The 26,618-nt window shown below is 42.7% G+C and overlaps 1 protein-coding gene and 2 pseudogenes across 3 annotated transcripts in view; 2 read left to right on the top strand and 1 right to left on the bottom strand.

The window, feature by feature from the left end:
- The window catches only part of TENT4B (terminal nucleotidyltransferase 4B), a 42,527-nt gene extending 15,915 nt beyond the window's left edge, over positions 1–26,612 (bottom strand). For all 3 annotated transcript variants that reach the window (XM_006908747.3, XM_015586951.2, XM_015586952.2), the window contains exon 1: positions 26,575–26,612. The gene's annotated coding sequence lies outside the window, so the exon portion shown is untranslated. The remainder of the gene's footprint in view (positions 1–26,574) is intronic.
- Positions 2,885–3,002, top strand: LOC112477384 (annotated as a pseudogene).
- On the top strand, positions 9,214–9,332 carry LOC112477393 (annotated as a pseudogene).
- Positions 26,613–26,618: the final 6 nt, after the last annotated feature.

Below are 26,618 nucleotides of genomic sequence, written 5' to 3'. Positions count from 1 at the left end.
AGTCCAAAAAGAAATTCCATATCTTTCTGCAAAACGTATTCCTTCTCCCGTATTCTCCCCGCTGAGTTACTGTTCCCCAAGTGGAAACTTGAGCGTCTTCCCTGGTTCGTCCTTCTTCATCCTCTGGAGCTAACAGGTCTCCAAGCCTGTCCCTTCCGCCCACCCTCCGAGAAAAAAACCCACCACTTCCAAATCAGAGCCCGGCCGCCTGGGAGGCCCAGCTCTGGTCTCTGAGCGGGACCCATGGGAGCCTCCGAGCCAGTCTCCCCGGCCCAAGCCTCTCCCTTCTGCAGACCGTCTGCCACACCATCGCCGGGGTCCCCATCCTCAGCCGCTCTGTGTCACTTCTAAACTCCTTATCAGAGCACCCCTTCCTGGCGGCCGGCCTCCCGCCTGCTCGCTGTCCCCCGGTACGGCCACACAGTGCGGGCAGGCTGCGCTGAATGGCCACACAGAAGCGGGCCCCTGCCCTGGGCCGGAACGGCCTTCCTGAGCTCAAATGCCATCTCCCAGTAACACCCCCCAAAGCAGAAGCACTCTGGGTCCTCCTTGGTGCTCCTGCCCCGCTCGCCCCAGTCCCGCCTCCGGCCCAGCGGTCAATCACAGAGCATCACCCACTCACGGGCCTCTCCATTCGCACTCTGCGCAGTGTCCCCAGACCCAGGACATGACCCAGAGAAGCCGTTCTCGAGTCCATGTGTGCACGTGCATCCACACCCGTCCGCGTGGCCATAAAAGGGAGATGCTGTGCCTGACGATGAGCTCCAGGACCCCAGAAAACGGGCTCATCCCGTGGGGGAAAATGACAGAGCCAGAGAGGAGGGCCATGTGGCCCAAAAGCTATAGACGTCTTTTCGAGCTAGAAAAGGCAATCCATTCCGCAGAGAGCAGCCTGAGGGAGGCAGCGTGCACGAGCACAGACACACGGCTGTAAGGAGGCACTGCCCTGGGCACGTAACTTCCAAGCCAAGGCTTCGAGGCACGTCGAGAATGGATATCCTACTGTCTTTACATTTTCAAGTCTGCACAATATGTCTAACTGTCTACAGTACCGATAAGAACACAGCAAGGGCACTTGGAAAAGCCTTGCCTCGCTAACCAGGAAGATCACCAGGATCGAAGCTAAAAAGCAAACAAAAGTATTCTCACTATACCCTAAGACTGAAAAAAAACAAGGGAGAAAACATGGATGACAACGTAAAATTATTTAAAAGGAAATGGAGTCTGCATATCTCGCTTTTGCAAGCTTTGTCGGCATTTAAAACTGTTATTCATCGTTGAAGAATGTCGTATTTGCTGGGTCAACCCCTCCTTGGTTAGAACGTGGGCATGAAAGTGCAGAGGAAGGATGCTCGTCTCTGTGTCCTAGATTATAGAGTTTTCGTTTTTTTCTCCTTTTAAGAGGTGCTCGTATCTGCTCTCCTGGAAATTAGAGCATTCTTTTTAAATGTCATCGTCTATTGCTCTCAATTTCTGGACCACAGTTTTATTAGGCCAGTGTTTCAGAAAAATAGTTTTTCCATTTGGTTTCCTCTCCGTCCCTTCCCCCTTCGCGGCTGCGAAGAGAGGATGCAGCCATCTGCCTTCTTCCCCAGCCTCTTTGCTCCCAGCCTCCCGCTGCTTTCCAGCAATACACAGTGAAGGAAAAGCGAGATGAGGTAGGAAACTGTCCCCTAAGAGCTGCTATATCTAGTCATCAGTTCTTTCCCCCTCCAGGAAAAATTCTGAACTCACCGACCAGTCTGAGCAGATCTGACCAAACCTGGATACAGTTGGGAAGCTCGAAGAATAGCTGACAGTATCCTCCGACTAAGACCGAACATCTCGAAATAAAAGCTTAGTTAATAAACTTATTTCCCAAGTGGGAGGTCCTCAAATATTTGCTTAGTGAAAAGAACAAAGCTAAATCTTTTCTCATCTACAACGTCCAAATGCCAGTGAGAATAGTTCATTCACAGAAGTTTGTTAGATTCTTAACGGTGAAAGCTAGATGTGGTTAACACATGCAATTCTGACACCAAGTTTTATTTGTTATTCGTTTTTCATTTATTTGTTTGTTTATCTATGGTGGAGGGCTGGCGTTTAAGAAGAGACACTGCTCTGGAAACACACAAGCACCTGTACTGTCCTCCCCTGTTCCAATACCAGCGAAAGTGGCACGGAACCAACACACAGCACTTCGCTTTCAAGGGCCCCACACGTGGAAACCTGGATATTCGGAACACATTAGAGGTGATTATTTGCTTCGTAAATAATTTGTATCAAATATGGTAAACTCACTTACACATATGCCAAAAACATAGTGCACGTAAACCTAGGTGGACTTTACTGGGTCCTATATTCTTTCAAAATTAACAGCAAAAACAAAATAAACTCTAAAAGAAACATGGAAATTTACAGCTGTTTGGAAAAGCACAGAAAAACATGAGTAAGTAAAAGTCACCTATAGCTCCACCCCCTCAGCAGCGGCCAACACAGCCGGTGGTGACCCCATGACAGACACCCAAGCTCACCCAACACCTGAGGCAAGCCGCTTTACTCCACGTGCCATTCTAGACTCAGTAGTCACCATGCATGGCATCAGATACTATAAAAGTGAGTTGTCATTACTGTATTATTCTAGTATACGAATCTGCCATAACTTATCCTACCAATCCCTTATCGCTGAGTATTTACTTGCTTCCAGTTTTTCACGACTTAATTAACATTATAATGCTAACTCGGCAGGTAAATCTGTAATCAACTCTCGTTTTTCTCTTAGAATAAGTTCTTAGAAGTGGAATCTTGTAGTGAAAAAATGTGAACAGTAAATACTTCTGCGAACTATTCCCCGAATGCCTCCACCAGGAGGGTGCTGACAGTCTCCGGCAGAAATGCATGAAGGGTCTATGGCCATGCCTCCCTGAACAAGCCCGATCCCGTCTGATCTCGGAAGCTAAGCAGGGTCGGGCCTGGTTAGTACTTAGGTGGGAGACCACCTAGAAGACCAGATGCTGTAGGCGTAAAAAGTTAAAAATAACAGATTGTAAACTGACAAGGTCCTTGCAGTCTGTGAGGTCAATCAAGGGTTGCCTCGCCTAAAAACAATTAAAAAGAAAAAAAGACAGAAAGAAATGCATGCGGGCCCTTCCCCAGCCCCGCACCAATGGCAAGTGCTTTCTTTTTATGCTTTGATTCCTAAAGATCAGGAACTTTACCTACGTTTATCGGACATTTGTTTTCTATCTTTCCAACTCGTTTCAGTAAGCTATTGGAGAGAATTAACGGGGTAGTTTAAAGAGCGGGAGCTGGGATCAAACCCGTGTCACCACCCCATGGGTAGGTGCTGCACCTGCCCAGGCCCGTCCCCCTCGTGTGGGGCGAGGACCAGGGGACCTGTCCTGGAGGGTTTCTGTGGACTAAACCAGAGTGTGGAAAGGGCTCAAGCAGGCTTTGGGTCTACTGCTCACGTAGCAAGCAGCAAACCCTCAGTAGACGCCAGCGATCACTGATTGATTACTAATAGATATTTACTAAATATCTACAAAGGGTGAGGTACCGCCGGGCACCCAGATACCCCGCTGAACAAAACAGACGGGACGCAAACAGCCTACAGGGAATTAATTTTCTTGTTCTTATTTTCTGTGTTGTGTTTGTCTTTTTTTCTTATTGGCATTCTTTATAAATTATAGCTATTAACGCTCTGCCATAGAGACAAATACTCTTTCTTTTTAGTCTTTCCATTTTCTGAAGTCTTTTCAACGTGCATAAATTCTTTTCTTATTTTGATGGATGTATACCCATGAATCTTTGCCTAAAAGAAACTGACAGCTAACATAAATGATTATAATTGTAACAAGAAAGCGACTCGCATACACCTGCAATGTTGGGGTGCATCAGGCAGTGGTGGGGAAGGGGGTGACTGGGGAAGCCCACGCCCGGGCTGCCAGACAATGCTGGCCAATTGCTGCCACATAGTGATGTGAGCCAACGCTTCCCATTTTTTAAGATAAGAAATCTCGACTTGTAGGTATAATTTTGATTTTAAAATTCTGACATAATTTTCAAAAGACAAACAAGACAAAACAATATAAGCAAAACATAGGGTGTGTGCAGGTCTGATCCGGTCTTTAGGCCATCAGTCTGCAATTTCTGCTTTTAAGTCTCCCTTTTCAAGAGTCTTTTTCACTCGGCGATTAGAAAAATATCTGACTATCAAGAGAAAGAGAAGATAAGCCAAAGACTGGGAGAAAACATTTGCAGAACACACAATCTGATAAAGGACGGGTATCCAAAACATATAAAAACTCTTAAAACACTATAGGAAGACAACCCAATTAAAAAATGGGCAAAAGGCCTAAACAGACACCTCAAAAACGAAAACAAACAAAAAACAGATGGCAAATGAGCATATGAAAAGACACCTGGCACCGTGTGTCATTAGGGAATTACATATTAAAACAATGAGATGCCCCTACACACCTATCGGAAGGGCCAAATCCAGGAGCCCGACAACACCAAATGCTGGTGGGGACGCAGAGAAACAGCGCCCTCAGCCATCACTGGTGGGAGGAGAAACGTGCGGCCACTGAGGAAGGCAGTCTGGAAGTTTCTCACACAACTAAACATATTCGCACCGCGAGATCCAGCAGTCACGTTCCTCAGTACTTACCCAAGTGAGCTGAAAACTTACGTCCACACAAAAACCTGCACAGATGTTTACAGCAGCTTTGCTCATAACCGCCAAACCTGGGAAGCAGCACAGATGCCTTTCGGTAGGTGGCTGAATAAACTGTGACACATCCAGACAATGAATATTATTCGACACTAATAAGAAATGAGCTATCGAAGCCATGGAAAGACATGGAGTTACTTTTAAAAGCTTTTGGGTTTTCAATGAGAGTTGATATTCAGTATTATTTTATACTGGTTACAGGTGTACAGCCTAGTAGTTAGATATTTATATAATTGATGAAGTGGTCCCCCGATTCGTGTAGCACCCACCTGGCACCACACAGTTATTACTGTATCACTGACTGCATTCCCTATGCTGTACATCATGTTAAGAGATTTTTTTTGAACAGGGAATCACTGACTTCCTTAAGATCACACAGAAAATCAACAGCAGAACCAAATCTGAAAAACTAGATCTCCTCACTTGAACACGCCAACCATTAGGATCAAGGTAAAATTACTTGCAAATCCCAACTAAGACTTTTCTAGCTGAGTGACCTTTCAGAAGTTATCAACCTCCCTCGATCTCAGAATCTGCATCTGTGAAACGGGTACTGTGCCCATCCAGCAGCTCTGCGAGGCCCCGGCCCTCCGATGGGCCTTCGTGAGGCCACACGGACAAGGAGAGGGCATGGCAGGCCCACCGAACAGCAGAATCACTTAATACGGCAGCCACCAGCCGCCCCGCAAACCCTGATGGAAGGCAACGGTGCGCCGAGCACTGTGCCGGATGCTGTTCTAATCAGTTAATCTCTGTCACATAAGACACACACCCCATCTGAGATTCCAGGATCTTCTGCGACTCTGAGGCTATCCGACTCCCTTCACCCTTGGTCCTCTGCCTGGACCAAAAAGCTAATTCCCACGTATGCTGACAAATAACCCATGTATCAGGCGGGCTGGGCTCCACCGCACCTCGAAGACCCACTAACTCCTCTACACAGAAATCAACAAACTGCACTCGCAGGCCAAACCCAGCCCACTTCCTATGTGGAAACAGCCCACAAGGAAGAAGGTTCTTACATTTTTAAATGGCTGAAATCAGAAGAGTATTCTGAGACAGGTGTTGGTTACATGCAATTCAAACCACCGTGTACAGACTTAAAGTTTTACTGGAACGTGGCCGTGCTCGGTCATTCGCACTGTCACGGCTGCTTTCGTGCTCGGCACCAGCAGAGCTGAGAAGCTGAGACGGAGACCGCAGAATCGACAAAGCTTAAAATATTTACGATCTTTATAGACAAAGCTTGCTGACGCTGCCCTATGGGTAGGCTCCATAATACATCCAAGAGTAACTTGATGGATCAAGTCGACCAAGTTACACTGTGTATTCTGTGCATTGCCTTGTACATTGTTTTTATTAGAAATATTTTATCATATCCTGCAATTACATTAGGGTACTACTGCATATCATGCGTAGAAGAGAAGGGTTTGACTTTAGGTGGTATATATAGGAGGTCACACTAATGAGAACTGCACCACGCACTGGGACACTTGAGAAGCTGAAGGGGATCTTCCCCATGGGGGTCTCAGCTCAGGTCTTAGCCACCTGCCCCCACACCTGTCTGGAGAGGTGAGAGGTTCTCTCCTCGAACGAGCATTAGGAAAAGGTCATCTTCAAGTAGAAACAAATGCCAGAGGCGTTTATAATCAAAGGAATATTTCTTCGTAGCTTTTCTCGCCATAACTCACTTCTAATATTTTCCAATCATCAAATTGGCAGTCTCCTACTTAAAACAGGAACGCTAGGTTGAGAATTTAACGGTGAGAAGACACAGTATTCAAGCATCATGTTAACCACATAAAATGAAACTAATGTAGTAAAAGCCACTTGAGAGATTTTCAGCAGTAAATTTGTTCTTAAACATGCACTGCATGATCTAAAGATTAAGGATACACGCTTTTATTTTGGCTGTATTCAAGGGGAAGAGCAATAAGATGCAATCACTAAAAATAAGCAATAAGAAAAACTGAAGTTACAATGAGAATAACTGAAGTTAATGGAATTAGGAAAGAGGTGGACCAGCAGCTAAAGGGAGGAACCTAAGGAGCATCGCCTGGGAGCGAGCAGGCAGCACAGCAGCAGGGAGCAGCAGCAACGTCCCAAAAGTGGTTACCAGAGGAAAAGGAAAACCAAACAAACAAACAAACAGCGAAGCAGACTCCTCCTGCCAAACCTGAATGTCAGCATCTCTACTTAACTGTTTAAACTTGAGGGAAAGTAATTAAATTTATAAGCAGCCTCGGTCTTAGCTGATGACGTTTGCCGAACATTGAGAAATGGGTCTCACGCTGAGTCTGCAGACACGTCTCGAAGTGCACACGTTCTCTATGCGAATTTTCAAACTGGGTGTTTTCATTTCAATATCACTCTAAAAACGCGAGCACGCGCCTGGCCTGCATCGCCCAGATGCTTCCCCGGAAACGCAGAACCGCCCAGGAATTTCCCGGCCCATGTGAGCTGCTGTGTTTACCGTGAGGCTCGGGCCAAACAATGAGATTCCAACTGGTCTGTACTAACGGTCAAGAATGGAGTAAGACCTACCCGTGTGTAACACACACATGCCGAGTAAGGTCAAACGGCACCCCTGCAAAGGTTTATGGTTTTCAGAATAGAGAAAAGGGGTGAAGGAACTGGGTCAGCCCGCGGCCCAGCGATAATGGTATTTCCAAACGCACCCCAACCCCACAGCAGGCCATGCCACGCTCACACTGAGTAGAACAGCATCTGTCCCATAAACTTAGATTTAATTGTATTGGCTTTGTCATTTTATCTATATTTAATTTGTTAATCTGTTTTGTTTTTATAACCTTTTAAGCATAAGGAAATTTATACCTGGATGGCATGCTTACGTTATAACAAAAATAACATAAGCCGGGGTGCCAAGAGCAGCCAGTGGGGAGGCTAGTCTTCAACAAATGATCGCGGAAATTGCATACCCACATGCAAAACAACGGAGGTCGGCCTTTAGCTTCCGGCATGAACAAAAATTAACCCAGAGTGGACCAAAGATCTAACCTTACCAGCTAAGATGAGACAATTTTCAGAAGGAAACACTGGGGAGTCAGTGAACTTGGTGATGAGTTCTTGGATATGACACCGAAAGCGCAGGCAACAAGAGAAAAAATAGATAAATCGGACTTCATCAAAATTGAAAACTTTTGTGTACCAAAAGACACTATTGAGGAAGGGAAAACACAAGCAACAGAATGAGAGAAAATATCTGCATATTACATATTGGATAAAGGATTAATATCCAAAATATATGAAGAACTCTCACAATTCAACAACGAAAGAACCAAACCGCCCAATTCAGAGATGAGCAAAGAATCCGAATGGACATTTCCTGAAGAGGACGCACAGATGACCAATAAGCATATGAAAAGATGCTCGACCTCATCAGTCATTAGAGAAATGCAAATCGAAACCACGAGATACTGTTTCAACCCATCGGGATGGCGGTTATAAACAGACAAACAAACAAACAAACCAGAAGATAAGTGTTGGAGAGGATGTGGAAAAGTCAGAATGTCCCTGCCCTGCTGAGGGGAATATAAAATTACTTGGCTTTGGTGGAAAACAGTTTGGCAGTTCCTCAAAAAGTAAACATACGATTACCATATGATCCAGCGATCTCACACTTAGCTATAAATCGATCTCACTCTTAGCTATAAATCGAAAAGAACTGAAAGCAGAAACTCAGAGACTTATACATCAATGTTCACAGCATTATTCATAACAGCCAAAAGGTAGAGACAGCTCAGATGTCCATCAAAAGATAAATGGATGAATAGAATGTGATATAACCATACAGTGGAATATTAGCCTTAAAAAGGAAGGAAATTCTGATATATGCTATAACATGGATGAACCTTAAAAACATTATGCTAAGTGAAGTAACAGGCCAGACGCCAAGGACGAATGTTGCATGATTCCATGAAGTGCCTAGAACAGGCAAATTCATAGAGAAAGCGGAACAGAGGCTACTTTCCAGGTGCTGGGGGCGAGGGGGATGGGGAGGAATTGTTTAATGGCTGAGAGCTTCTGTCTGGGATGATGGAAAGGTTCTGGAAACGAATAGTGGTGACGGCTGCACAACACCGTGAATGTATTTAACGCCACTAAACTGTATACTTAAAAAAGATTAAAATGGTAAATTTCACATTCCATATATTTTTTTCACAATAAGAAAAACTTAAGCTAACACTAGATATGTGCAAAAAATATTTCATGAAGATCTTAATTTGAGAAACACTGCTACAGAGTTAGAACTAAAAATTAAACTGTTTAGGGAGTGTTTAAAAATACAGACATTGATGGTGTGTACCGCTACAGATGTAAACGTAGGTAGACAGAAGCATGAAAACGTGGTTGGGAAGAACACACACCTGCCTGCAAGAGTGGTCACCTCTGGGAAAGGAGAGGACAATTGTGAGACGGACCAAAGGCAGTTTAGTGTATCTGAAAAGCTGTACTCCCTAAAAAGAACAAGAGGCGGGGTCTGTGGCCACGCCCCCATGAACCTGCCCGATCCCATCTGATCTCGGAAGCTAAGCAGGATCGGGCCTGGTTAGTACTTGGATGGGAGACCACCTAGGAAGAGCAGGTGCTGTAGGCGTAAAAAATTTTTTTTTAAATTAAGGAACTGTAAACTGACAAGGTCTTTGCAATCTGTGAGGTCAACCAAGGGTTGCCTCGCCTAAAAATAAATAAATGAATAAAAAATAAAAATTATAAATAAAAGGCAAAAATTCCTAAATAAGGCAGGAACTTGAAAGCAACTGCAATTTTGTGCTTGCTACTTGGCCAGTTATACCAAGACTGCAAATAAGATTCGAGTGGAAATAAGCCTATTCTCTCTCTCGCACGCGCGCGCGCACACACACACAACTAGGTTTTGTTTTTTTCTTCTTTTTAGCCAAAACACTATTTCCATGTAAGTATGGGAAATGTGAAAGCACATTGGGCTTAAAATGACACTAAGAACCAAAAAAGGAAACACTGCCAGGTCACCTACCCAAGAGAACAGAAAATGTTACACCCACACAAAAACTGGCCAGAGCAGCATTATCCGTAACAGCCAAAAAGTGGAAACAACCCAAGTGTCCATCGACTGATGATGAACGGAGCCACACAGTGGGATGTTGGTCAGCCATGTGAGGAACGACATCCTGGGTACGCTACGACAAAAAGTGGAAACAACCCAAGTGTCCATCGACTGATGGTGAACGGAGAAGCACAGTGTGCTGGAGCCACACAGTGGGACGTCGGTCAGCCACGTGAGGAACGACATGTTGGGTACGCTACGACGTGGACGAACCTTGAAGACATTACGCACAGTGGAAGGCAGACACGAAGGGCCACGTCCACCAGAGATTCCACCGACGTGAAGTGTCCAGAAGAGGCGCACCCGTGGAGACAGAAGGCAGACCGCTGGTGGCATGGGGCTGGGGGTTCAGGGCAAGATGGAGAGTAACTGCTCACGGGTGCGAGATTTCTTTTGGGGGTGATGACCATGTTCTAACACTTATTCTGGTGATGGCTACACAACTGTATGAATAGACTAAAAACCATTTGAAATGTACGCTTTCAATGGGTGAATTACATGGTGTGTGAATTACATCTCAACAAGGCTATTATTGGGGGGTGCGGGGAGGCGGGACGAGCTGCCGTTAATCCTAAAACACTCGAACTTGACTTGCATGCCACCACACAGCGAGATAAGAGGGTCGACAAGTCGATGAAAAGACGACACGTACATCCAGGTGACTTACACGAACCCGAAACGGAACGAGCCGGTATCTGAGCATCCGGACTAAGGTAACGAGCAAGCGAAGTGTCACCGGAAACGCTTGCAGACAGCATCATGTCAGGACCCAAGGGGACCAAGGAACCCGAGCACCACTTACCAAGGCGTTCAGAGCTTTTAAGGTGCAAACAATCCGATCCTACCTGCACCTGCCCATCTCAGCTCCTGGGCATTGCTGGTCTCTCAGGGTAATCACGCGTCCACAGGAGGTCACAAAAAAACCCTTTCGCCCTTAACTTCCTTACCTACGGGCACACACTACATGTCCTGCCGCTGACCATTACTGAGGGAGCCCATTTCTGGAACTGCCGAGTCATTCACCTCACCCCGTTCCTGGGCACGTGATCTTCTGGCCAAGGACAAACAGCGACGTTCGGTGGTGCGGAGTCCACTACTGCCTCACATCCAGATAACAAAGTGATAAGCATGAGAAAAATGTAACGCTAACACGTCAGTGAAACTTCAAAGTGGAATGACATTATAGCCAGTACATGTACACGTGCCTCGAATCGCAAACACACGCCAACAAACCCATGGGGCAAAAATCGCACAACCACTGTACCAAGACGAAAATGGGGAAACTGACAGTGGGGGCAGGAGAGGGGGGCCCGAGAGGCTGGGGCGCCCCAGGAAGCGGGAACTGTTTCCCTATGCACTGTCAACCCTCAGTCTCTCCAGCGATACACAACAGCGCTTGTAGCAACAGGAAATAAAGACCAACTTAGATGTCCAACGACAGGCGAGTGCTTAAGCACCCTTGGTATGTAGACAAAGGAGTAGGTACCCACTGTCCCCAAAGCCGCGTCCGCGGCCTCTGTAGGCACAGAGAAACACCGTGCAAGGTGCAAACAGGGGAAGCACTCAGGCCTTTCGCGCTGATCAAAATTATTTGCAAAAATGGAACACAAAATAAGAGTTGATAGAGACGAATACAGTTATACCTTATAATGAAGAGCTTTGAAATGGCAAGTTTGTTATTTTACAGTCGAGTTGATCGAATAGACAAGAAAAATTATTAAACATACAACCTAAAGTTCCTAACACCATCGTGAAAGGCAAGCCCCAAAGAAAATGCAGCACGCATCAAATTCTCTCCATATTGCTGGCTGTTTTGACACACTTATTCTGGCGACCATTATCTGTTAATCATCTTCACCTCACTAACCTAATTCAGCATTTTTTAGAAATGTTTCCAAGTCAGTACCCAGCACGCTGGCACTGGGCACACAGACGCGCAGGGTCCACAGAGCGAACCCAAATACCCCTCATCTTTATGACAATTACAAACAAAAACTGGCACATGCTCTGCTACTCTGCGTTTTCACTCAAACATCCGTCACCTCTGCACAGCCTGGCTGGAGGACACCTGGGCGTGCACCTGTCCGGCCCCGGCTCCAGCAGTCGGCACACGCGCACACGGAGGCAGCTGGGACACAAACCTTGGAAACGAACTGTTCGTCAAGGGGAAACTGGCTCACAATACGGCTGAAGTCTACATGGCACTTACACCAATGTGAAAAAATGTCCGAGGTATAGTAAGTGGGAAAAAGCAAAAGTTACAAAACGTGTACTTTCTGAGGTCAGTCTACCTGCCAGGAAAAGTTCTGGAAGGATCCATAGGACACTGGGGACAGTTGCTCCTTCCAAGGAGGGGGCTGGGGCTAGAACATTGGTCACGTGAGACTCCCGGCTTTTCTGTAATACTTGTTAAGTTTTCAGAAAGAGAACAAATTCATGTCTTACTTACATAACCAAAATTAAAGAAAAATCTCTGGATCGTAAATTGCGTGCTGACTTATTTAATATTCCATTAAGGAAATTCGAATCTATGTGAAGACAGGAATCCAATCGACAAAGGGCACATTTTCACATCTAAGGACACGTCCCTCTGCAGCTCCCCAATAATACCAATACTCTTCCTTGCTTAAAAACAATCCCAGACCCCCTCACTGCCCAAAAAATTAAAAAAGCACTTTTAGTATAAGACCTAGTTTGTAAAAAAATCTTATACAAAAGTTCAAATTCCTTAGTAAACATTTTTTCTTTTAACCCAAAAAAACAATAGTGTTACACGGCCTGAGCCAAACTTCGCTTCGTTAAAAATGAAGCCTGTTGCCCACAAAGCCACTCTGAAGTCTTTTCACACCCCGGGCCTGGTTCTGATTAATACAGAAAAGCGAGCGGGGACGCCAGGCTGTTGCACCCTGAGTGTAACCTCAGAGGACTCCAGCATCTCGGCTCCCCTCTGACCCCAGCCCCTCTGTAGCACCCAGGTCTGAGGGTTCTGAGCTCCCAGGGGACTGTGACAATCAGCCAGGTTTGGGAACTCATGCTTTAAAATATCTTCAAGCAGTATTTCTCAACCTGTGCTGCATATGATTATTATTTTTAAAAATAAGACGTGAGAGCCATCGCCCCCTGTACACCTGTTCAACCAGAATCTCTGAGGAGCCGGCCCCAGTCAACAGAACTGTGTTTTAACTTCCTCAGACTGAGACGCCTGCTGTGAAGTAACAGGTGTCGGCCTTGCCCTTCTGAAGCCCTAAGCAGAGCACCGGTCCCTGCACGTCCCCTGCACGGGCTGTAGGAAACAGCGCATGCCAGGGGAGGGGGTGACCCCAAGCCCTGGGTGTATCGGTCATTACACATCTAGGCTGACAGGACGCCGAGACCTGTCAGTGCTCAGAGCCCTGGTGTCGGGTAAAGATAAAGTCACTTCACTAGCTGTGACACTTGGGAAAGTCATGTAACCTCTCTGGGGTTCGAATTATCAATTCTTAAAAAAAAAGGATTAGAATGAAGGACCTTTGAAGACCCTCTCACCTCAAACCCCACGATGATTCTACCATGTGGCTACAAATCAGACCAGTCGACAAGCAGAATGGACCTTAAACGAATGCATGAATATCTCCTGCAAGTGTAAGATTCATCCCATATACAATTTGGTGCCGGTCTACATAAACATCTCATTCCTCAACACACTATAAGAAATCCTAACGGAACGTAATTATGTTCTATTGGATGAATCACAAATGAAAATTAAACTAGTTGCATAAGTCTCAAAATAAATACAAACATTTGGAAGATTAGAATTTTTAAAGTAACTCTAACCTTTTCCTTGTCAACATTTTTATTTTAAAACGTTTTTTTCCATTTTTCAAAATTGTTGTAAAATATACATAACATTTAACATTTTAACCAGTTTTAAGTATAGTTTTATAGCATTAACTGCATTCACACCGTTGTGTAACTATCACCACTATCCATCTACAGAACTTTTTTTTAAACACTTACTGAAGTATGATCGACATAGAAAATATTTAATACTTAATGTATACAACTCGCTGAGTTTGAGGACAAGTATACACTTGTGAAACCATCACCACCATCAAAGCCAGACACATCCCGTCACCTCCCAAAGTCCCCTCCTGCCCCCTTTATAAATTTTTTATGTAATATTAACATAAGATCTATCCTCTTCGTAAATTTCAAGTATACAACACAGTATTATTAGTTACAGGCACTATGCTGTATAGATCTCCAGAACTTATTTATAGTGCATTATACTCTCGTCCAGAACTTATTAATTTTCTCCAAATGAAACTCTGCACCCATCAAACACTAACCCCCCATTCTCTTTTGCCCGTAGCCCCTGGCAACCACTATGCTACTTCCTGTATCTATGAATTTGACCACTCTCTAGGTACCCATTGAAGTAGAATCATTCAATATCTGTCCTTTGTGACTGGCTTTCTTTTTTTTTTTAACTTAGCATGTCTTCAAGGTTTATTCATGTTGTAGCATGCGTCAGAATGTCCTTCCTTTTTAAGAGTGAATAATATTCCATTATGTGTATATACCACTTTTTGTTTATACATCCATCCATCAATGAACTCTCGGGATGCTTCATTCTGATTTTAACTGTATGTTTTTTTGAAGTCATATACAATAAAGTTGAGAGAACTATACATCATCAGCATTTCTTTAAAAATAAAAAAATAAAAAAATAAGCAGACCACATTCTGGGCCAGAAAACAACCTTAAGAAATTTAAAATAGAATCATACAAACTATGCTCTGAGACCACAATAAAATTAAACTAGAAATAAATTACCAAAAAAAAAAGCTGGAAAATCCTAAAATACAATATTTGGAGATTATACATATACTACTTGGAGAGTAAATAAAACATGGGTCAAAGAAGAAGTCTCAAGAGATATTTCTGACTAAATGAAAATGAAAATATAACTTATCAAACTGCGAGAGACAAGAAAAGCAGTGCTTAGAGGAACATTTATAGCAAATTGAAAGCAAGTATTAGAAAAGAGAGATCTAAAAATCAATTATCTAAGTTTCGAACTTAGGAAACTAATAAAAGATGAACGAATTAAATTCAAAGTAAGGGCAAGAAAATAATTAAAATCAGAAGTCAATGAAAAGAAGAAATCAACAGAGAAAAAAAATCAATGAAACCAAAAGTTGATTCTTTGAAAAGATTAATAAAACTGATAAACCTCTAGCCAGATTAAGAAAAAAAGAGAGAAGATACAAATTACTAATATCAGAAACAAAAGGGCCATCAGTACTGAGCGTATGAACATTAAGAGGATAATAAAGGAATACTATGAACGACGCTATGCCCACAAATTTGATAACCTAGGAGAAACTGACCAATTCCTTGAAGGAGACAATCTGCTAGAATTTACACAAGGAGAAAATAACAATCTGAACAGACTTATTTATACCTATTAAGGTAAATTAATCAATATTAATAACCTTCTAAAACAGAAAGCACCAACCCCAAATTGGTTCACTGGTGAAATCTACCAAAGGTTTAAGAAAGAAAATGATCTCAATACTCTACAATCTCTTCAGAAGACAGAAACAGAGGAAGTACTTTCTAACTCATTTTATGAAGCCAGCATTACCCTAAACCCCAAACCAGACAAAGACATTACCAGAAAGAAAAAGTACTGAACAGTATCTCTCATGAACGCAAATGTAAACATCCTAAACAAAATATTAGCTGAGTCCAACAACGTACAAAAAGAATTATACACTGTGACCACATGGGATTTATTGGAGGTAAGCAAGACCGGTTCAACATTCAAAAATAAATTTATGTCATCCATCAGATCGAGAGGTTAAAAATGAAAAATCCTATGATCATATTGATAGATACGGAAAAAGCACTTGAAAAAATTCAACACCCAATCAAAAGCTCTCAGTAAACTGGAACAGGAAGTTCCTCAAGAATGCATACCAAAATCCTACGGCGAACATCATACTTAATGATGATAAGTGAGATGTTTTACCACTCATTAGGAGCAATGCAAGGTGTCTACTCTCACCACTCGTATTCGGCACCAGCCTGAAAGTACTAGCTAATGCAAAAGGACAAGAAAAGGAACTAAAAGTGCACAGACTGGGGAAGAAGAAGAAAAAACTGCCTTTCTTTGCTAATGACGTGATTATCTATGTAGAAAATCTCAAAGAAACAACAAAAAAATCCCTGGAACTAATATGCCATTATAGCAAGGCTGCAGGATACAAGTTAATAAACAAAAGTCAAAAGCTCTCTTATACACCAGTGATAAGCAATAGGAATTTGAATTTTATAACACAATGCCATTTGCATTAGCATCAAAAAAATGGAAACACTTAGGTATAAATCTAACAATATATGTACAAGAGCTACAGGAAGAAAACTATAAAACTCTGATGAAAGAAATCAAAGAAGATATAAAGAAATGGAGAGTTATTCCGGGTACATAAATATGAAAACTCTATATTGTCAAGCTGTCATTATCATTTCTCCCCAACTTGATCTACAGATTCAATGAAATCCCAATCAAAATTCTAGCAAGGTATTTCATGCATATCGACATCCTGATTCTAAAATGTATACGGAAAGGCAGAAGACCCAGAATAGCCAATACGATACAGAAGAAGTACAAAGCTGGAAGACTAACGTGACTAGACTTCAAGGCTCACTATGAAGTTAAAGCGATCGAGACAGCGTGGTCCTCGTGAAAGAACAAATGCATCAGGGACACAACCGAGTGCCCAGAAACAGACCTACAGGCAGCTGATCTAAGACCAAGGAACAGAGGCAATTCAGAGGAGAAAAGACAGTCTTTGTGGCAAATAGCACTGGAAGAACCGGGCGTTCACATGCAAAACTAAATAAATAAATCCAGACACAGATCTTCTACCTTTCATAAAAATTAACTCGAAATGGGTCACAGACCTGAATGTAAAGCACAAAACTATAAAATTCCTAGAAGATAAACATAAGAGAAAATCTAGGTAACCTTGAGTTTGTCAATGACTTTTCAGACGCAATATCAAAAGCACGATCCATGAAAGAAAAAATTGTTCAATTGGACTTCATTAAAAGTAAAACTCTCGCTCTGCAAATGACACTGTCAAGAGAATGAAAAGGCAAACCACAGACTGGGAGAAAACTTTTACAAAACATATCTAATAAAGGACTAGTATCCAAAATGTACAAAGAACTCTTAAAACTCAACGATAAGAAAATAATCCAATTAAAAAATGGGCAAAGACGTGAGCAGACACCTCACCAAGAAAATGCAAATGGCAAATAAGCATATGAAAAGACACTCGATATCAAGTGCCATGAGGGAACTGCAAATTAAAATCACTAGGTACCACTATACACCTCTAAGAAGAGCCAAAATCCAAAACACTGACAATACTAAATGCTGGCACGGATGTGGAGCGACAGAAACTCTCATGCATACCTGGTGGGAATGAGAAATAGTACAGCCACTGCGGAAGATAATTTGGCACCTTCTTACAAAACTAAACATACTTTTACCATCCAATCCAGCAATCACACTCCTTGGTATTTATCCAATTGAGCTGAAAACATGTCCACACAAAAACCTGCACACAGGTGTTTATGGCAGCTTTATTCACAATTGCCAAAACTTGAAACAACCAAGATGTCCTTCAGTAGGTAACTGGATAAACAAACTTTGGTACATCCATATAATGGAGTATTATTCGGCGATTAAAAAAATGAGCTACCAAGCCAGCACGAAGTATGAAAGAACATTAACTGCATATTGCTAAGTGAAAGCAGACAATATGATTTCAACTCTATGGTGTTCTAGAAAGCGCAAATGCTGGGACAACTGGATACACACAGGCAAAAGAAAGACTATATATAAAAATGAACTCGAACTGGATCAAAGATCTAACGTAAGAGCTAAAACTATAAAAATCCTAGAGGGAAACAGAAGGGTTAATTTTTGGCAACGTTTCTTAGATATGACGCCTAAATCACAAATAGAAAAAAAACTGGGATTTATAAAACAGGAAAAACAAACCTTTGTGCTTCAAAGGATACTCTCAAGAAAGTAAAATGACAATCCGCAGAATGGGAGAAAAAATCTGCAAATCATCTCTCTGATGAGGGTCTTATATCGAGAATAGGAAAAGAACTCTTACAACTCAACAGTAAAAGACAACCCAATTACAAAAACGGGGAAAGGATTTGAACAGGCATTTCCCCGAAGACATACATATGGCCTACAAGCAGATGAAAAGATGTTCGACATCATTAGGCATCAGGGAAATGCACATCAAAACCACAATGAGAATCCACTTCACACCCACTAGGATGACCGTAATCAAAAAGACAGAAAATAAAATTGTTGCCAAGAGTATGGAGAAACTGGAAACCTCATATGTTGCTAGTGGAAATGAAAAATGTTACAGCTACTGCCTATGAGCCAGAAATTCCACTGCTAGGTATTTACCCAAGAGAAATGAAAACATATGTCCACACAAAAACTTGTACACAAATGTTCAGAGCAGCATTATTCACAGTAGCCAAAAAAGTGGAAACAAGCCAAATGTCTATCACTTAATAAAGGGATAAAAGAAATATGGTGTATCCATACGATGAAATATTCAGCCATAAAAAGCAGTACGGGCACATGCTACTGGTGGATGAACTTTGAAAACATCAGGCTAAGTGAAAGAAGCCAGGCACAAAAGGCCACATACGACATGACTCCATTCTCATGAAACGTTCAGAACACTGAATCTACACAGACAAAAAGTCGGTATGAGGTTGCCAGGAGCTAAGGGGGAAGGCAAGAGTGGGGACTGATACTGGGTCCGGGGTTTCTTTCCAGGGGGACAAAAACGTTCTGGAATCTGACAACTGGGATGGTTACACAACCCTGCAATATTCTAAAACCACTGAACAACACACTTTCAAAGGGTGAATTTGATGGTATGTGAATTATATCTTATAAAAACAAGTAGAAAAGTAAAAGAGATAATCCTGTTTGGCGCAAAGGCTCAGCGTGTCTTTTATTAAAACAAAACAAAAAAAATGAAACAAAACAAAAAGGACTGGAAACAAACTAAACGTCCAGCCCAAGATGGGTGAAATAAATGAAGGTGTATTCAATCGGTAGACTGCCGCGCCCACGCACAGCAGGTACACAGTCACACTAAAGGTGATGGGGAATTGAAAAACGGAAATACAAAGAAATAGATTTTACATGGAAAGATGTTTGTCATATTGTTACAACTTTTTAAGTCAAAAAAGTATGCCCACAATAGCCTTATGCCCTTCTCCCAAAGAAGAAAACAATCCTAAAATAAAAACCAGTTCTAACTTTTGGCCTCCAGATTGTGAGAGAATAAATTTCTGTTGTTTAAAAAATATATTTTGTTAATTTATTTTTTAAATCGAGGTATGATTGACATAATTGTATTAGCTTCAAGTATACAACATAATGATTTGATATTTGTATATAAGGAGAGATGATCACCACAATAAGTCTAGCTAAAATCTGTCATCATACATATAGATCTCCTTGTCTAAGAGAACTTTTAAGATTTAGCCACTTTCAATACGCACAACAGTATTACTAACTGTATCACCACGCTGTGCATTACATCCCCAGGCCTTGCTCATTTTATAACTGGAAGTTTGTAACTTTTGACCCCTTTTACCCTTTTTGCCCACCCCCATACCTCACCTCTGGCAAACACCAATCTGGTCTTTGAATCTATAAGCTTGTGTTTTTCGTTTTTAGATTCCAAATATAAGTGAAATCATACAGTGTTTGTCTTTCTCTGACTCACTTCACTTAGCATAATGCCCTCAAGGTCCACCCATGTTGTCACAAATGGCAGGCTCACTCTTTATTTATTTTAACTTATTTTACTTATTTTATTTTTTTAGGCGAGGCAACCCTTGGTTGACCACACAGATTGCAAGGACCTTGTCAGCTTACGATCTCTTATTTTTTATTTTTTACGCCTACAGCACCTGGTCTTCCTAGGTAGTCTCCCATCCAAATATTAAGCAGGCCCGACCCTGCTTAGCTTCTTCGGAGATCAGACAAGATCTGGCTTGTTCACGGTGGCATAGCCATAGACTCATTCCTTTTTATGGCTGAATAATATTCCACTCTGTGTGTGTGTGTGTGTGTGTGTGTGTGTGTGTGTGTGTGTGTCAAATTTTCTTTATCCAATTCATCCCTCGATGGACACAGGTTGTTCCCATATCTCGGCTACTATAAGACATGCTGCAGTGAACATGGGGGTGTAGATAGCTTTCTGAGTTAGTATTTTCATTTTCTTCACATAAATACCCAGAAGTAGGATTGCTAGGTCACATGGTAATCCCATTTATAATTTTTTGAGGAACCTCCATGCTGATTTCTATGGTGGCTGCACCAAATTACAGTCCCACCAACACACACAAGAGTTCCATTTTCTCCACATCCTCACCAACGCTTGCTACTTCTTGTCTTTTGGATAACAGCCATTCTAACAGGTGTGAGGTGATATATATATATATATATATATTTTTTAATTCTTTAACTTAGAAAAAAAATTTAAGTGTACCCACAGTAGGAGTCCACACTGACAAAAAGAAGAAAGGAAATAATGGATACATTCATTAAAAAGTCTAAAAATATTTACATCAAATGTTAACAGTAGCTATTCCTAGTAGTGGTACTACAGGGGCTATTTGTTTCTTACTGTGGTCTACCTGTATTTTCTGGTTTTTGACAATTAGCATTTCTTATGTAAAACATATGTTCATTTTAAAAACAAGTATTCTAAAGAACAGTGGTTTTAGCACCTCATACAAAGAAGACAATAAAAGGTGAATTACTAACTTCTGGGAATAAAGACATCAAAATTTCAAACCACATCACAGACCTAATTCTTTATTAAAGCCAAATTACTGCAAATTAACTTTTTACACTCCACAGCCACAAACCTAACGGATTCTTATTCTTGCTTTGGTGGTAAATACTTGACGGTGCTGAAAGTTACGTTATTTTGACAAAATCGAAACAGCGACTACTGTTGTCTCTTATTAGAGACCAGCTCTCATTCTCAGTCCAGAAAATGGTTCTGAAGAAATACAGTTTATTCTAGTACAGATCTGAAGATACGAGTATTTATTCTACACAGTCTGAAAACATTGTGCAGATATAAAAATGCTGTAAAAAACTTAACTACCACCACTAATCACAGGGTATAGTCCCCAAAATAGAGCCAAGCCAACAGGAAGTAAAGTTTACCCATTTACGAGAGGAGAGGACTCTGAATTTTGAAAGCAACTCTGCGGCTGTCTTTTGCATGTTTTTAGAGAATGAAAATAAAGCTCACTTCATACCAGTTTCTAACTAGTTTCTAAAAATGAGACATGTAAAGGAAGCCCTTCAAAGATAAAACAAAAAAAATATAAAACCAAAGTACAACGTGAAAATTAGGACCTTTTCAAGTCACAATCTTATCCCCAAATGAGTACATATAAAGTTGGTGAAATGTGAATAAGGCTATGGATTATAATAATGTCAATTTCCTGGTTTTGATATTAAACCATAGTTACATAAGATGTTATCATTTCACCAAACGTGGTGAAGGGAACATGATCTCGCTGTACTATTTTTTTTTTTTTTGCAAATTTCTGTGAATCTGTATTTCAAAATAAAATGTAAAAAAAAAAAAAAAGATGGGGCTATTCACTGATGAGAAGGTTAATACAACAAATAGGAAAGGTTTAACAGAACATTTTGGAACTTGATAAAAAGGCGACCAAGAGCACTTTGATTTTATTGAGCAATCTGAAAACACGGGTTTCTGCAAACTATTCAAACTACTTCAGCAGAAATCAAGGCTTTAGCTAAAGTCCTGAGTGAAGTTACCAGATCCTCACATGAAGTCTCAGGCACACGGCAAGGTTTTTTTCAGACTTGAAATGGTTCGACTGAATAAGGAGTCAGTGCAAACACACACAACTGCACATTCAGTTTCTCCCAAAATCTTTAACTCAAATCTCCATGTGGCCCAAAGCCCTGAGCACACAAAAGTCTCTTACATCATCAAGTAACTTATAGGATGGAAATAAACATATCCCCTGCTATTTGGGTCCAAAATAATGGAAAGTCTAGCTAGCTTAAGGACAACCTCAACTTGGATAAATATCATCTTAGAAAAAAATAATTCCCTGTCATTTTTAAATTGGCAAAGTGACTGTGAAGGCTTTTTGGTGTTTGGCGGCAGTTGAGTCCCGAGCACACATTCTGAGGGGTAGAAAGAAGAGTCTACAGGTGACCCTCGGAATTCCTCCAGCAGGCTGAGCTGTCCGGGCCAGACCCTAGTTTTTCAAATCAGCATCCTCTCTGGCCTACAGCCCCTTCGAGATTACGGTACACCTGTGTGTGGGTGAGTGATCGACACACACTCTCCAGTGCCATGGGTGTGATTCAGAAATAGTTTCACTAAATGCTACTGTAACGGATTCAACAGGCGGGAGAAGGGAAAGCCAAGCACAGTCTTACAGTTTTTCTCTCCTCCATAGAAAAAGTGGTTCGAATCCTCTCAGCTTCAGCAGCTGTAAGAGTATCTAACCACAACCATCTGACAACCCAACATCAGCAAGGGTGCCCTTGAACTTTCTTCTCATGGACCCCTCTGGACTCCTAACACTAGGATTCATTGGCAGGGGGTCACGGAAGGAGCTGTGACGCTAGGCCACTAGCACCCCAGAACCAGAATTGTTCTCACACTCGCTCTCCCTCCTCCCTGCCTTAGACTTTTCTAGTATCTCTTTCTCATCCTTCCTTTCCTGCAATATACTAAACCTTCTGTGTGAACACGGAGTAGACTCCGAAAAACTACTCACTCACTGTTTCAACAGCTAAAAAACTTAATGGAAGATGAAAAAGATTCCAGACACTGAAATGTCAATAATTCTGACAGCAATGGCGTTCACTAGTCACACATTTTGGAAAGAAGATGAGTCGTGGCATGAAATTAACTTAGCTGAACGCAGTATACTCGATTTGAGGAAATTCTCAAATGTGAATCATACTACTAATGTAGAATCTACACTGTAGGAAACAATGTCTTCTTAAAAGCGCATTTCAGTCCCCAATGCAGCAAAACTCAATCACCTGAAGGTTTCAGTTCACTAAAGAATTACTGTGGGTGACATGTGCAAACACACAGAAATTATACTTCAATCAAGCGCTTGGAGTAAGGCCTCTAAATTCTTTCACACTCCGCCCATGTTAACCTGCCTGACCACTCTGGAGCCCAGCATGCGCGCCAATCCCACTGACCACGGTGTGTGGAAATGAGGAGGAAAAGGCCACAATGCCAGGGCTGAAGCCAGCGTCAGCATCCTGGACTTGCCATGACGAGTGTACATTGTACGTAAGGAAGGACGGACGCCGCCCTGCACAGTAGAGACTACGTCTGAGCCCCAAACTTCAGCTCCTTGCTGGACAGTTCCACCTAAACATCACCCTATCTTTTGCTCCAAACCAGTGGTCCTAAGCCTTGTTTTCGATAATAACACCAGCATTTCCCCAGTCACTCAAGGTCAAGGCTGCAGAGTGACTATTAAGTCCATGAAGTGACTCAGAATCCTCTCCGTTCTTGGGCTGAAGTGCTGCTCATATTCATTCTTCCTTCCTGTCCCCATTTTTAAACCCAGGCCTCCCAAAGGGGTCTTCTTGGTGTCCCGTGGTCAAATGCATATTCCAAAGCATCATGTTAAACAAGTCAACCAAGCCTTGAAAAAGTATCTCCAGATCTGGTGGCATGGCCAACACAAACCTCCCCTCAAGAGCTTGGACAAGCACCAAGCACCTTCCACGGGAAGTTGCTGGACACCGGGGCTCGGATCCAAGACTCTGAATTTCCGTAAGTTTCCTCTGTTGGCTGATTTTTGTCCTCACTTATTTCTCCATGGTGATCAACAATTAAATCTTTGCAAAGCAAAGGGTTTATGGCTCGTTTTCGAGGACAACCAGAAGGAGCGGGTGGACTGCTTCCTACACCACGGTTAGCCTTGGAGAAAAATGAATCCCAAGCAAAAGTAAGTGAAAGCAACTCTGAAGAGAAGAAAAGGAAAGCAAACAACCCCCTGCGTCTGTGGGTACGCGGAGAGAGGCCACGATGGTGAGCCCAGGTGAGCTGAACTTGGAAAGAGGTCTATTAAGACTTGGGGATGAAATCCAAATAACTTACTCTACATCGAAGAAATTCCTATCTTAACTGGTGACCTAGTGGGTAAGAAGAAACATATACATCAAAAGAAAAGTAAACATAAATAAGCAAGCTATGCCAAGAGCATGAAGCAAGTACTTCCAGAATTCAGAGGAGGGACCTAAAAAAAATGAGCCAGCAACAGAGAAGTCAACCAGCTTGGCCGAAGCAGAGAACCCAGAGGGATCGAGGCAGATGCGAGACAGTGCATACAGCTGACCCACAGTTCTAGCCCACTGTTCATGTGCTTCTCTCTCCCCTCCCTATCTGCACTGTCAGTTTAGAGGCCAGGGACCACCACAATTTGTTAACCTATTAGCTAAATGTCAGTCACATCTCAACAACTCAGAATGCTGGCAACAGTTTTACTATGTTTCATCTCAGAATAGACTAACATAGCACTCTGAATTCAGAGTTTTAAAATATTTGTATTAAAAATAGCAAAACTTCCGTAAAAGTCAAGAAATAAGGATCCATAAATCAAAACAAGAATTTTTAAGCACCCAGACACTCTTATAAAAATACTCTTAGGAATCGCCTGACATAATAAAAAAATTTTAAACAGCTGACAGCCTCTAGAGGAGGCGGCAAAAGAATGGAAAGTCTAATAAAGTCATAAGCAGTCTTAAAATAGGTTTACAATCAGTTTTTAAACAGTAATCCCTCTGGGAAATAGAAATTCCTCTCTTTAATCCCTTTGAGGGCAATATAATATTTGACCATGTTGCCTCTACTCAATTTCGAATGTGACCCTTTTACAGTATCTTCGACAATAAACAGCAAACAGAGGACAGGACAGTTTCTAATCTATCGGCAAGACAGGCAGCCAGCATTTGGGACTGATAATATATCTTTGCTAGACACATACGCAGGAGCTTCAGTAAAGCAAAATTAGGGAACTTCAAGGTTTTAGTTGACAGTGATTACTTAACTGGAGCCTGTTCCTGTGAAACGAAACTACCAGAATCCCTCAATATCAATTTGCTTGTCACTAAGCCACAGGTTTGTGCCGCCTCTTGGAAATACTAGCAGGATGGAACTGTGAGCCTTTTATTAAAACGTGATGACCATGGAGAGCGCCCCTAAGCTCCCCAGCAGAGGACTCAACCCTAAAAGGTTCACCAGGGGAAAGCGAGGACGGGTCTGACAGGTGCCTGTCCCCCATGGCAGTCTTAACACACTCGGCTGCATTTTCCATGAAAGGTGGGAGTTGTAATAGTAGCACGCAGCAGACACCAGCCCACTAGAAGCAGATGGAACCCACCAACCTAAAAAGGTGAACTGTCTTTGCTTGCCAAAACAGGGCCAATCTGAATGGGTGAATCTAAGAAAAGGTTTCACAAGGGATTACTGATAGTGAATTCATTTGCCTACTGTAGCCCCCAATGTAAAACAGGAGCTGAAAAGTGAAAAGCAATTTGAAAGCTCATTTTCCATATTCCAGGTAAACATATACAGACATAAACAAAAATGTCACCTCCCCCCAAAATAAATAAATAAATAAAAGACTCAGTAACCTATTCCAGCCCAGGGGATTTTCCAGAAGAGAAATCTACCTGAAAACATTCCCTGCCTATGTACATAACTCACTAGGGGTCAGGTAGGACTGCATTTTGTAACAGATGAACTTTAAACAGTCATTAGTGGTGCAACACTCGCTCATTAGCATAAAGTTACCCCCTAGAATGAAAAGCATTGGCTGTCTCTGCCAGGATGATAACTTTACAGACAAAAGCTGGGTCCAAGGACCATGAACTCCCAGAAAGTTCTATCGGCCTCAGAGGAAGAGCTCGCCACCTCCCCCAGCCTAAACCTAGCTGTCAGCCCATTCCTCACTCCCCGCGGAACAAGGCATCGCTAATACGCGGAATTTTTTAAAAATAAAAAGTGAAATGATGGGCCAAAGGGTCAACAGCAGGCAAAGACTTACAGGGCTGACGACTGCTGTTTGGGACTGGGGAGGGGGAGGAGCTTCTGGATGTTTCTATTCCTGGCAAGGAAAGCACCTCCAGGTCCTGTTCCATCGAAAGGCACTAACCCGGGAATGTTCTCGGGGAATGAATGATCTGCCTGTGCTAAGCAAGCTCATCTAGGGTGTGACGAGGGGAGCAAGGTGGAGAGGACTGGAGCGGGGAATCGGGGAAGGTGTGTTTGACAGGGGGGATGGGAGGAAAGAATGGATGGATAAGGGGGGCCGGGGAAGCCGTGGACGGTTAAGAGGGAGAGTGTGGATGACTAAGGGAGGGGAGCGGAGGGTGTGGATGGCGGAGCGGGAGACGGAAAGGTGTGGACCGCCAAGAAGGGTTAGGGGGAGGCGTGGATGGTGCAGGGTTGAAGGGGTGGCCGTCAGCCCCCTCCGAAGCAGCAGCGAAGGCAGCCGAGGGGGTGGCCCCGCCCGGGCTCCCCCAACCCCCCTTCTGTGGGCGTGTGCCCGGCTGCGCGCTGGCAAGGACCAGGCCCCAGGCCGCAGGGCAGCCACTCACCCCACGACTCCCTGGTTGTAGTTCCTGCGCTTCCACGGGGTCCC

This window comes from Pteropus alecto, unplaced genomic scaffold, assembly GCF_000325575.1.
Source record: "Pteropus alecto unplaced genomic scaffold, ASM32557v1 scaffold123, whole genome shotgun sequence".
NCBI classification, from domain to species: Eukaryota; Metazoa; Chordata; class Mammalia; order Chiroptera; family Pteropodidae; genus Pteropus; species Pteropus alecto.
The sequence above is the reverse complement of the archived record's forward strand: the minus strand, read 5'-3'. Positions and strand labels throughout refer to the sequence as shown.